Source organism: Notolepis coatsorum (genome assembly GCF_963971535.1).
Source record: "Notolepis coatsorum genome assembly, chromosome: 17".
NCBI classification, from domain to species: domain Eukaryota; kingdom Metazoa; phylum Chordata; class Actinopteri; order Aulopiformes; family Paralepididae; genus Notolepis; species Notolepis coatsorum.
The window spans coordinates 110,560,047-110,574,365 of record NC_140181.1 but is presented as its reverse complement, the minus strand read 5'-3'; positions in this window follow the sequence as shown (position 1 = coordinate 110,574,365).

Genomic DNA, 14,319 nt, shown 5'->3' with positions numbered 1-14,319 from the left:
TACAGTGCAAGATCTTTGTTTATTTTTTACGCCGTGAATCTGTATAGATTGTCCAAAATCAATCCAAAACGTTTGTATTACTCATACCTGTTCATTTATGTCTATAAATTAGGTTTTTGGATGACGACCAAACAGCGTTTCATACAGTATCTCTCAAACAGAAAAAAAATCTCCACTTTTATAGCATTATTGAGCAAAAGCTGAGCTATTTAACAAATGATGACCACTTCCATACAGGCTAACCCACTGTGAGAAGCACGCCTGTAATATAGATGTCTGCAGGCTGGCTCCCCCACCGCCACGTCACTGCTGGGTCTGTCCTCTCAGACGCTCCAGCCGAGATGCTCATTTCCGGTAATGGCTCCTGAAATGACTTAATGAAGAAGGCCATTACCGGAAACAAACAGTAATGAAGGGTGATGTCATCAGCAGCGGCTTCACCCAACCAGCCTCTGTGGAAACGCTTTGAGCTTTCTGTTGAACAAACAGTATCTTAAATCTCACACCTGGGCGAGAGCTAAGGGGATATACAGCCCCCCCCCCCTTCTCACGGGCGACAGTGGCTTAGGAGGTAGAGCGGTCGTCTGGTAGTCGGTTCAATTCCCCAGGCAGTGTGTCGAAGTGTCCTTGAGCAAGGCACTTAACCCCTAACTGCTCCCGATGAGCAGGTTGGCACCTTGCATGGTCGCCTCCGCCCTCGGTGTGTGAGTGAGTGAGTGAGTGGGTGAATGTGAGGGAAAAAAATTGTAAAGCGCTTTGGATAAAACAGCGATATAAATGCACCATTTACCATGTTATTGACCATTTACCCGCTCAGTCTCCGCTCCTCTCGCTCAGTGTCTCCGAGCTGGCCATGCTGAGAGCACTGGTCTTAGCCAAAGCTCATTTAACCTGCATGTACTTTGTATGTTTTCACTATTAAACCTATTATTTATCATGAAGATCTGTCTACGACATAACTGACGAGTTCGGTTGCGCTACATCTCTCTCTCTTGCTTGAAATCAGAACGAGAACCCTCAACTGTGTGATGTCACGTAGCAATGACGTAATTATACAACAGTTAGCCTGAAATACACAACATTTGCAGATCCATCTACAGATATATCAGAGATATACATATCTCAAATCCAGCTGTCTGGACCGCTCTTTCTCTCTCCAGTACCACAGCAATAATAACAATAATAATAATAATAATAATAATAATAATAATAATAATAATAATAATAATAATGGCTTACGGCCATGCCAACCTGTACACGCTCGATCTCGTCAGATCTCGGCCGCTACACAGGTTGGTCCTGGTTAGTACTTGGTTGGGAGACCGCCTGGGAATACCAAGTACGGTGTGCTTGGGGCTGGTTCTCCATTCTTTTTCGCTCCTCTCTCACGCATGGCGAAGAGGGGCCTGTTGGGGTGGTCTTTGACCTCCTCTGGTGACCCTGTGCTTTCCGTATCGCCGGGCCCGGTCCGGAGTAATGTTTCGTCGACCCGTAGGCCTGGGTTAACCCTTTTTTGAAAACTGAAACACTTGTACTGCGGTATAGCCGGTGTATACCCGCAGGTGTGTTTTGGAGTTTTTTCTTGAGGGGTTATAGGAACAACCACCGCATTGGGTAACACCGAGGTGGTTGATTCCCTGGTGTGTTGGGAGCAGTGTCAACTCCCGGGTTACCCGGTTGAGGGTGCCCCTGCACGTTCATGACGTCTGCCAATCGTGTCAGCCTTCTCTGCCTCAACCCCTCTGGGTGTTTTTTTTTTTTAAATGGAGGCTTGGTCATGCAACAACGCCAGCATACGCCCCTTCCGCCAGAGCGGCTGTGTTCAGCTGTCCCCTCTGGCGCCTGTCTCGTCCGCAGTCTCCAGGCTAGGGTTAACAGCCTGTTGCCTGGTTTTTCCCCGGTGCGCTGCCTGCTTCCGTTGGTTAACCTTTTTTGTGTGCTTACGGCCATGCTGACTGCCTGTTCTGCAGGGTCAGTGTGCCAGGCGGTGTACTATTGGGGGGACAGGGCCCGCTCGGCTTACGGCCATACCAACCTGAACACGCCCGATCTCGGAAGCTAAGCAGGTTCGCGCCTGGTTAGTACTTGGATGGGAGACCGCCTGGGAATACCAGGTGCAGTAAGCTTTAATGAGGGGCCTTTGTCCGAATACGCTGGCGATGTGGGGGGCGGGGTCACTGAAGTGCCCACCGGTGGGGTCTTGATGCTGGCATCATGGACTTCTCCGGGCCCCCGTTCCAGGGGGTCCAGTCCCTTTGGTGGGTCTGGGTCTTCCTTCGCGCTCCGCTGCTACGGCCTTGCCACGGGGTTGGGTTTGCCCTTGACCCCGTGATTCTGGGGGCAGTAATGAGGTTGTTCCCTCCGTTCGTTCCCGGGTGGCATGCGGGTTGTGCGTGTGTGTAGTCGTGGGGTCAAGCCACGGTCTGCTCACCCTGTGCGTTGAGTTGCTTGAGTGCCTCTTCGCACGGTCGGGTCCGTCGCCCTCCTGTGATCCCCCAATAGGGGGGGTGCCCTCCATTAGGGGGGGTCGGGGGGGCTCGGTCGTCCCTGATCTGATGGTTGTGGGGGGCCTCAGCGGGGTGTATTTGTTGAGCTTCTAGCTCCCGCTCAGCTCCTGCTATGCAATATGACGCTGAGCGGGAGCTAGTATGACACAGAACGTTAGGTTATGTATATAACCAAGTTCTGTTAATACTAGTGACGCTCAGCGTCTAGACGCCGCTGCAGCCCTTGATTTTTCATTGTGGTGAGATTTGTTGGGAAGGAGATGAGTGTGTGGCACCATCCCTGCTTATGTAGGTAAGCGGATGGGGGTGTGGCCAGATGAATGCTGGCATTTAAAGGTACATTTTGAAATGTATTCAGTATATATGCTGAAGCGAGATATATGCAATATGACGCTGAGCGTCACTAGTATTAACAGAACTTATATACATAACCTAACGATATCTGTAGGAGCAGACATCTACTCTGACAGATCTATAGAGATATTAGATTAAACAGATGTATGTATGTATGTATGTATGTATGTATGTATGTATGTATGTATGTATGTATGTATGTATGTATGTATGTATGTATGTATGTATGTATGTATGTATGTATGTATGTATGTATGTATGTATGTATGTATGTATGTATGTATGTATGTATGTATGTATGTATGTATGTCTCCAGTCAGACTGTGCAGACAAGGGCCTTTATCAGCTGCCAAGGTCATTACCACCACAGCAGAGAAGTGCGTTTGAGTTGAGAGGTGTTTTTATTTTTATTTTGTTTATCTTTTTCCCCCTCCTTTTTCCTCCGATTTTTCTCCCATCCCAATGTTTAGTCGTTATGCCAATTCCCAATCCCCTTCCTGGTCGCTGCGCACTTACCCCCCACAGTCGGTCTGGGAGAGTGGAGGCTACCACGTGCTTCCTCCGACACACGTCCAGCCAATCAACCGCTTCTTTTCACCTGGCAGCGCGGACTCTCACTGAGAGGGTGTAACGTGTGGAAGGATCACACTACCCCCCTTAGATCCTATCCGCGCTTAGCAGGCGCCCCGACCGAACTGTAGGAGTCGCTGTTTACAACGACCAGGACCCACCCCGCCAGCTTCTCCCACCCTCTAATACTGCCAATTGTATTAGTGTGAACGGCCAGCCAAGCTGGTGACAACCCCGGAGCTGTGAGCTGGATTCGAACAGGCGAATCCAGCGTCTCCGGGGTTGGTGACGAACGCAATCTCCACTACGCCACCTGGCCGCCCAGCCTGAGAGGTGTTTTAATATCAACATCGCCGTTGTCATGGGGAAGAGATAGAGAGACAGAGAAATCTGGCTTGTAGGTCAGGAGATGTAGCGGTTGCTATGGACGGTCAGCCGCTGCTAAGGACTATAGTTTATACTTTATACTATTAAACTACTTCGGAGTAAGAGATAAACACAACGCAGAAACTTCACGAACACAGGTGACAAGGTGATACTGGCTGATTATGACCGAAATCTATCAGTCTGTGATCTGGGAGTGGTGGAGGATGAATATCATTTTGTTTTTTATTGCCCCTTGTACACCGATTTGAGGAGGGCTTTATTTGAGAACATTCTATTTGTAAATCCAGATTTGTTTTGGCAGTCTGAGAGACTTGTATGTTGAGTTGTGTTTTTTTGTGGAGGACATCTTCAGTTTTGCAGGATTTTTGGAGAAAGCATGGCACTTGAGACAAAACACACTATATTCTATATAATTGTATATGAATTCCTCTGGTTTCTTTGTTTACATACATTGCTTACAGCTTGTGTTATATTACGTTTTATTGTGTTTTCTTTTTTTGTGGTCATCTTGGTCTATATCCCTTATTGTCAATGTCAAGTATACTATTATATACTTATTGTGTATGTGTCTTGTAAGCCCATATGGGCTGGGCACAGTGATGCCACAGATTACTTGTAAAAGTAATCCGATTACTGATTACTGATTACTCCTTTAAAAAGTAATCCAAGTTACTTTACTGATTACTTGATTATCAGAGTAACTTAGTTACTTTGAAAGTAACTAGGTTACGAAGTCGTCGTTCCCCCAACAGTTTTTTTTAAACGCTTTATTGAAAGTGCATAAATTGTTTTTAACTTGTTTCTCTGCACATAACGTAAATTGTTAAACTAGTGCTTCAGCTTCTGTACCATCAAGTATGGTAAAGCAACAGTCTATGATGCTCACAGCATTAGAGCAGCCAGCCAGTGGTTTTACAAAACCAGTGTATCCATTCACATCTAACAAATGCAGGCTGAACTATTCAATTATATCAACTGTAACTATTAAATTGTTTTTATAAATGTCTCTCTATAAACATACAAGCAGTCTCTCTTTAACATGTAAATTAACTGTAAATCTGGCAAATAAGAGCTTTTCTCTCTCTCTCTCTCTCTCTCTCTCTCTCTCTCTCTCACCCCTCTCTCTCTCTCTCTCTCTCTCTCTCTCACCCCTCTCTCTCTCTCTCTCTCTCTCTCTCTCACCCCATGCCTCTTTCTCTCCAACCCCACCCAGACAGCCTACATCTCTAATATAATAATAATAATAATAATAATAATAATAATAATAATAATAATAATAATTATTATTATTATTATAATATAATCCCTTCTCTCCCTCTCTGTGTGTATGTGTGTGCGCGTGTGTGCGTGTGCTTGTGCTTGTGTGTGTGTGTGTGTGTGTGTGTGTGTGTGTGTGTGTGTGTGTGTCTCTCTCCCCTCTCTCTGTCACTCGTGTTCTCCCACCTGAAGAACTGTGGGAGAGCATTAGAGCAGCCAGCCAGTGGTTTTACAAAACCAGTGTATCCATTCACATCTAACAAATGCAGGCTGAACTATTCAATTATATCAACTGTAACTATTAAATTGTTTTTATAAATGTCTCTCTAGTCTTCTTGCGGTTTCACTTCGTTTAGACAAGCGTTTTGGGGTGGAATTCTCAGACGAATGCAAGGGAGCCCTGCTGTCAGACGATTGGCGCATATGTCACATGACGTGCTGTGAAGACCCGCCCTACTCTGCCTCTGATTCGCAGACTGTGGATGGGGAATGTGATTGGGCCAAAGCAGAGTCACTCACAGACAGAGAATCCAGTCACGCCGCGAGGACACATTCTTGTGTAACCCTTTCACTGCCACACCACGTCACTCCCAAATAAGAAAAACAGCTCAAAAATGTATTTTTGACTGTCGAAAACGAAATAAAATACTGCATTCCGCATGCATTATGAATTTATGATGAGATAGTAACGAAATAGTAATGCACAGCCACTTGGACAAGTAACTGCAATCAGATTACTGGCTTTTAAAGATTAACGCGTTAGCATACACCTGTATGTAAGACACGAAAATAAAAAAAAACATCAAATCTAATCAAATCAAATCAAATGAAATAAAAACTAGTCAACCTCACAATGTTTAAATAGAGTCTGGGTTCAGTACTAGTCAACCTCATGCAAGACCCTGTTTAAACATGATGTGTGTGTTTGATATTTCTAAAGGAATATGATCAGAATAGAAGCAAGCTTTAACTCCAATAGCCCGTCTGTCTTCTCCCAGCTCACGAGTGAGTGTTTCAGACACGACAGCTCCTATTGTCCTCCTTGAGTGTCAGTGTCACTCTGAGGTGGTCTTCCTCCCGTCCTCAGCTTAACAGTGTCCCTGGCTCTCACCAGGGGAGCAGGCCTGTGAGTCTGGGAGGGGTGAGGTTAGCGAGTAGGGCCGCCCGTCTACCAAAGACTGTCCCCTGGAGGTACCGGCGGGGACTGCTAGAAGGTCAGCCCGCTAACTGGTGCACATCCCTGGGCTAAGTGCTCCGTGTCCCCCCTGGGTGGAGGTGAGGGCTCGGCTGCAGGGACGTTTAAAAGCGTCAGTCTCCTGACATGGTTTTGACCCGTCATGCTGGCAGTAGAGACGTCACACTGAGTCCCTCTGACCTCTGACCCCTGGAGCTGGGGACGGCTGATGGGGACAGAATGTAGAGGAGAGAGAACCCCTGCAGGCTGGCCACTCAGACCGACGGGGAAGAGACTGAACCACCGGACCCGGAGAAACTAATTATATTGGTGGAGAATTCTCTGCTATGTTCCAGATTCAAGGTTGAACCTGTTGAACCTCACGAATAGATGATCAAAGAATAGCACGGTATTGTCTTGTTGCTAACAGAAATCTGCTACAAATTTGCAAAGATTTCTATCTAATGCGATATTGCCCTACAAGGTGAAGTGTCTTTATTCTAATCCCTGTTATATTTCGGAGTGGATGTGAGGATATGATGTTAAAAGTCATTAAATAAAGAACAACAATTACAAATAATTATGATGATGAATGATGAATAATGATGATGACGACAATATTAACCTTTAGAATCGTTAGCGAGATATTTTTCTGTTTGGTCTATTGCTGCTGATAATAGGTGCTCAGCGATTTCTCTTCTTGAGACATAACACAGAACTAGGAGAATGAGGAGGTAGAGTGTGGCCCTCACAGAGCTTCCTCCCCCAGGCCATCAGGACACACACACACACACACACACACACACACACACACACACACACACACACACACACACACACACACACTCACACACACACACACACACACACACACACACACACACACACACTCACTCACTCACTCACTCACTCACTCACTCACTCACTCACTCACTCACTCACTCACTCACTCACTCACTCACTCACTCACTCACTCACTCACTCACTCACTCACTCACTCACTCACTCACTCACTCACTCACTCACTCACTCACTCACTCACTCACTCACTCACACTCACACAAACACACTACAGGTCACTTTAGGAAAAAGCAAAGGTCACTTTAAAAAACATAACTGTATGTTTTTGTATAGTTAGTATAGTATAGTCACATATAGCATAACTGTATATTGTATAGTATATTGTATAGTAGTGTATATAGGACTCATTACCTTTAATTCGTAAGCTTATAGTATTTTTATCTTAGTACCCTTTATCATGTCTATCTATTATCTATTCTATTATTATTTGTATTTTCTTGCACAATCGAGGCGGACATGACCACCTTCATTTCACTACATGCCTCGTGTATGTATGGGGTGTAAAAAGTACCCATGAATTATACTTAAGTGAAAGTATGGGTACTGTCTCAAAATCTGACTCAAGTAAAAGTCAAAGTATCTGGCTAAAAACACAAAAGTAAAAGTAAAAGTAAAAAAGTCCTACTTTTAAATGTACTTAAGTACTAAAAAGTAAAAGTAATTTTTTTCCATCGTGGGCCAAGTTTTCATTTGAACTATACATTGCACCTACGTGAGTTAGTTGAAGAGGTGAGCCAATTAGTGAAATCATCAGCTGGTGTTTAGGCAAGGCTGGAATGAAACCAAGCATACACTCTGCCCACAATGGAATGTGTTCTGCGATAGACAATGCTGAAATGAAAGAACAGAGGAGACTTTTTTTGCATTACAATTATTTAATGCACTTCTCCATTGAAGGTAAACTAACATGGATGGCATTCACATCACAGCATGAATAATATCACAATATTAAAGACATAATATTGTAGTATCCTGAATAATATCAATATTAAAGTACCCTGAATAATATCACAATATTAAAGACAGAATACTGGAGTATACCCTGAATAATATCACAATATTATCCACAGCATACTGGAGTACCCTGAATAATATCACAATATTAAAGACAGAATACTGGATTACCCTGAATAATATCACAATAGTAAAGACAGAATACTGGAGTACCCTGAATAATATCACAATATTAAAGACAGAATACTGGAGTATACTATACCCTGAATAATATCACAATATTAACCACAGCATAATGCGGATTTTGTACTCCAAGTGAATGTCGTTTAAGCCACTGGCCAAAACATTGAAAGTATGGGAGCCCTTCAGTGCAGGCAAGTGCAGCAGAACGCCTTTCAAAGCTTTCAGTGTCGATCCAGTGAGCGGTTACCCCAATGAAACTTCTTCGTCGGGCTGTCCAGCAATCTGTTGGACCATTTCGTCCTCTTCAGCACTCATTGTTGCCATCTTCTATGGCTTGTCACTCTGACTGTCTATTCTTCTGATAACAGGTGTTTAATCAAAGATCCCAGCTTTCTAGTCTTGCACAAGGACCAATCAGCATGGGTATGGGCGGGTTCATTTTCCATTGATGGGGATTTGATTGGCTGTTTACCAGCGGTCGCAGGATTAATAACGTTAACGTTAGTTCGACCAGATAAACAATTCAAATATACTAATTAAAATGGTTGGACCTGTGAGATTTGTACTTTGTACTTTGTAGGTCTGCATTTTAAATGTAAGGAGTAAAAAGTATGTTTCTTTTCTCTGAAATGTAATGGAGTAAAAGTACAAAGTATACAAACCTAATAATACTCGAGTAAAGTACAAATCCCCCAAAACAGTACTTAAGTATTGTAACAAAGTACAATTACTCAAGTACTTTACACCCCAGCGAGTTCTTTACAGCCAGAACTCGACAAGATAGAGATTCAAAGGGTACACCTGGGCCCTCATGTATCAACGTGACGTACGCACAGATATGTGCTTAACCCGTGCGTACGACCATTTCTAAGCAAAGTGTGGGATTTATCAATTCGAACGTGAACTTGACTTTGTGCTTATGTCTACGCACAGCTCTGAGCATGCTTAGCTGATTCCCAGTGGTAGAATATCGTTACTACGGCATATGCGCTCCTCAGAATGCATTAGTTTCAACGCGGAAATAAGCTTTCGTGCATTACTCCTGACACTGGTGCGTGTTCTGTATGAACCGTAATTCATTATAGTTCATTGTGAAATAGCGACAGTAGTGTAATTATAATGGGCTCATGCGCGAACAAGAGGTTGGCTTGCTTGTTTGGCAGGGGGGGCAGACGCAGAACACCTAGTGTAACTGCCGCCGTGTCATAGTGTAATTCAAGTTAAGCTTCAGTATGATGTCATATAGTAGAACCGGTTAGAACAGGCTAGAACCTTCCAGAACTGCGCTCCACAGTGTATAAATAGAGAGAACTTACAAGGGTTCTCTCTCTCACTTCTCAACCACCGTCAACCACCTAGCCCCTTTCGTGACTGTGATGCACCGAGTGAATCCACAGTCACTTGCTCCTCAATAGGAAACCAACCTAGATTTACCCTGAAGGACTGGTTCTAACCGAACCGTTCGTTATACAAGTATCACAGAGACATTTCAAAGGTACTGACAGTTGCAGGAGGGTTTCGGACAGAGATACGGGATGGTTTGAAAGCTCGGCGTTGCTAATAAACATTTTAAATATTTTTTATAAACTGGTCAACACTGCATTATTTCCGGCGTTGTGTGCATGATGCGCATGCGCTGTGATCACACCAGGCAGCCAACGCCGGAAATAATGCCGTGTTGACCAGTTTATAAAAAATATGAATATGAATATGCCTACCATATTACTACTACACCTGCATATAACCCATACAACTCTGTATGATATCAATAATGCTGTAAATACCGTATACATATATTTATGTTTACCGTATATATATTTATACACATTTGTCGGTATATACCTGCATATAATCCTTTTTTCATACCTGTAGTTACTATATCTATATCTGTATCTGTACATATCCCTTACGTACTCTTACTAGTTACACTGCTGGCCAGTATGACTTACTACCATAGTGTCTTTAAACCTGTATCACTGTAGATAATAATACTATAACACCGTACATACTGTACATCTGGTTATAATTATTACTCAGTAGAACTCTTTATATATTTTGTATCCAGTCTAATCACCTGTACATTGAATATTGCTATTGCACTTTACTGCTATATTTGCACTCCGGTTGGATGCCAAACTTATTTCCGTTGTACTGTACTTGTGCTGTATAATGACAATGCATTTTAATCTAATACAATTTTGTGTTGAGCGACATTTTATCTCATGGCACAAGGGCATATTAAACATATTTTCCCTTATTCTGAAATACAGTATATATAAATAAATATATATATATACTGAAAATATATATGTTTTATATATATGTTTTTTTTTTGATAGATTAGAAGATAACCATTTGCATTCGAGGCACAAATGTCTCTGACTTCTTTCCATGTGCAAGCCTGCCAAGATAACTCAAATCTCTGCAGGCTTTCTGGATTAAAGGGGTTAATTGTGCTAGCCGTGTTGATTAAAAAACAACACATCCGACCAATACGATTTTAACCCTCGAAAGTGTTGCATGAAAATCTTAAGAGGGCCGGCCAACGATTGCGTGGCCCACAATCTATAGGCGTGGGATTGAACAGGGTCTGGCTACAGTCCCTGGATCAGTGGGGAGGGTCTGTCTGTTGGGATGGAGAGGCTGGTGGAGGGATGGAGAGGCTGGTGGAGGGATGGAGAGGCTGGTGGAGGGATGGAGAGACTGGTGGAGGGATGGAGAGGCTGGTGGAGGGATGGAGAGGCTGGTGGAGGGATGGAGAGACTGGTGGAGGGATGGAGAGGCTGGTGGAGGGATGGAGAGGCTGGTGGAGCGATGAGGAGGCTGGTGGGACGATGGAGAGCCTGTAATATTAAATAAGGTGCAACGTTATTGTCTGAAATAATTTTCACAAATGATTTAATTCATATTCAATTTATATATTGACTTACCATTTGTGTAGAAGCGATGGAGAGGCTGGTGGGGCGATGGACAGCCACGCTAGGTGGTGGGACATTTGTAGGAGCAACGGTCAGACCAAACACGTCCATGGCAACGATCAAGGTGTTTGTTGGGGGCCTGCTTGTTGTAGGCCTAGATGTTGCTTGGCTTTGCTGGTCCTTCTTTGCCCTTTTTGTCTGGCTTTTACTCCCAAGATGCCCATCGTCAGACAGCACTGTTTTTCTTTCAGCCCGGATGTGCTTTGCTGCGATTCTCAACCTCAGCCTGATGTATCTGTTGGTTATTTTCTTTTGTACATCATGGCATGAGGGTAGTCTGCTGTCTAACAGCTTAGCCTCTCTCTCCAGCAAATCCATGGCATTTGGGAGCTTCATGAGGGCGGCACTGGTCTTGTTTCGGAACAGCTCCTCGACTTGCCGGACTAGAACAAAGGCCTCTTGTGACGGCCGACAAAGTGCACCTGGTTTGAATTCCTTCAGCTTCAGTAAAATACTGTGCTCTCCTTCAGGACTCTCATCATTGTGCTTAATTGCATTTTGGCATTCAGCACAAATGTTGGAATAACTGATCACTTTCTTCACAATGTAGCCCGTAAGATGGTAGAGAGCACAGGTCTCGGTTTTTGTGGGGTCAGGTGCAGGGCTGCACTCCATCAGATCTTCTATTCTGAGAACAGGACTGGGACATGTCTCCTTTGCGTCCAGGAAGTCTGCCAAAAGGCTGTCATCCTCCTGATAGCTTCCTGATTTGACTGTTGCAAGAAACTGCCCAACTGATATTGATTTCAGTGCCTGCTGAAACTCCGCTGGAGTTGGGACTGGATTCCTCTGTCTTATGCAGCTGAATAGATTTTCAAGACAGTCTTGGGTAAACCTGCTGGTCATCACAAACAAGTGTCCCTGGGCCAGCATGTCTTCTTGGATTGATAGTATTGTTGATGTTGCCATCACAATCCCTGTTTGCACAGGCTTCCATCTAGCCGGTTGTCCAATCTTCAGCCCACGGAACAGTTGGACCGTGTCCTGGAGGAAACTGATGGCCTTTTGGTATTCCTCCATCTTGTGCCTGCTCAGTGCCATTACTGGGTGGCGAGAGGACATGAGGTCAAACCAATGGTCCACCTGCTCCAGGAACCATGCTGTTGTCTGGTAAGAGGGGGGTCGTTGTTCCCGCTCCACCATGTATTTCAGGCAGGCACTTGTTGCCTTGCTGAAGACATTCAACGCAGGGCCCACCTTCATCTTGTCGAAATGACTGGGCTGAAGGGTTTTACGTGAGAGCTTTGGAGCAATTTTCAATACCAACCCCTCTTGAAAATTCACCAAATCGTTCAATGAACTAATTGAAACCTCATTGGATGAGAGGTTCTCCTTCTCCACCGTATGTGGTGGAATTGTAAACATCTGTCCACGGACCAGGGCACTCTTCAGGTTCTTCACCAGATGTGGGACATCTGGCATGAAATATAGCCTTCTGTCTGGTCTTGCTGGATGTGGGACAAACGTTTTGTTTTGGTTCACTCCAAAGGCCTTCCACATTGCCAGATTAGGGCTGCCCATGTCAGTGGTGACATTAATTACATGTAGCCCTATGGAAGCTGCTCTGTCAATAATGTCCAGAATGATGGGTTTATAAATTGCTCCATTAGTGGAATTGCCACTGTAGTGGTAAGCCACTACTTGTTTCCAGCGTGTCGTGGTCCCTGACAACATTAAAAACACACGCATGTGTTGCCTCTCCTGTGTGGCCGGGTAACGTCACGTCCCCATAAAGTTTCCCTGTCCCCAGATGCAGCTCCACGCTGGGTGTGATTGACATCTCGTCCAGAGTCAGCACACACTCCCTCTCCATCTCTGTCAGGCCATCTACTTTCAGCTTCAGTATGTCAAACACCTCCCCTAATATTCCTGGTTCCATCTTTATATGCTGCAGTCTCCTTTGCAGTGTTCTGATGTCGGGGAGAGGAATCTCCATCTCCTGAAGCAGCCTGTAGCCTGTTGAGCCTGTGGCAAAACGGATTTTTATGGCCTTTTTAATGATGTCATTTCCCCATCTCATGCCCCTCTTGCTCTTCATACCAATCGCTTTAATCTGATCTTTTGAAAAAATTCCAGCAAATTTCTTTTCCATGACAATTTTTTTCTTTCCGTAGGACCACATTCATTCTTTTTTGTCTTTTTAGGGCTGCCTCTAACTGATGTATTTTTCTTTCTAACTCAACCCTCAGGTCTTTCTCACTGGCTCCTGGTTCACTTGGACGCTGCACACTGGTTTCTGGCTCATTGGCTCCTGGTATGGCCCTCTCATTGGCTCCTGGTATGGCCCTCTCATTGGCTCCTGGTATGGCCCTCTCATTGGCTCCTGGTATGGCCCTCTCATTGGCTCCTGGTATGGCCCTCTCATTGGCTCCTGGTATGGCCCTCTCATTGGCTCCTGGTATGGCCCTCTCATTGGCTCCTGGTATGGCCCTCTCATTGGCTCCTGGTATGGCCCTCTCATTGGCTCCTGGTATGGCCCTCTCATCAATCTCCTCACAGTCTTCACCTTCGCTGCCCTCTCTTCCCTCATGTTCCCTTCCTGCCTCAATATCTGAAATGATGACATGGCATTGTCAGTGAGGGTGTACTGTGTAGGCTAGTCATTGAAATTAGAAATATTATATAAATTATAACTTCACGTTTATTCATACCAAAGTTAATTTGAGCACAATATGTGTGGTCACTGGCCACTGTATGAATATGTGCTGGAGGTTCTGGGGGGGTTCTCACAGTGGGACCCTTCCTCCTCTTGGGTCTCGGGCGATGGGGGGGGGGGGGGTTCTCACAGTGGGACCCTTCCTCCTCTTGGGTCTCGGGCGATGCACAAATAGTGTCGGAACAGCATCAGCCTTTTCTGTTTGCTGTGAACTGGTCTCCCTCAAAATGTGCCTGCAGAATAATTCCAGACTTTACCCCATAATTGCTAATCACAATTTCATTGTAGTCATGTACATATTACAGTAAAATAAATTGAACCTTAATCCACAAGTGAAATGTCCAAATGTGGAGTAGAAATGTAACTTACCGCACACAGTTTTCTACTATTGTAATTTCGTGTGATGGTCAGGTTGCTTCTGCTGACTTTGGCCAACCA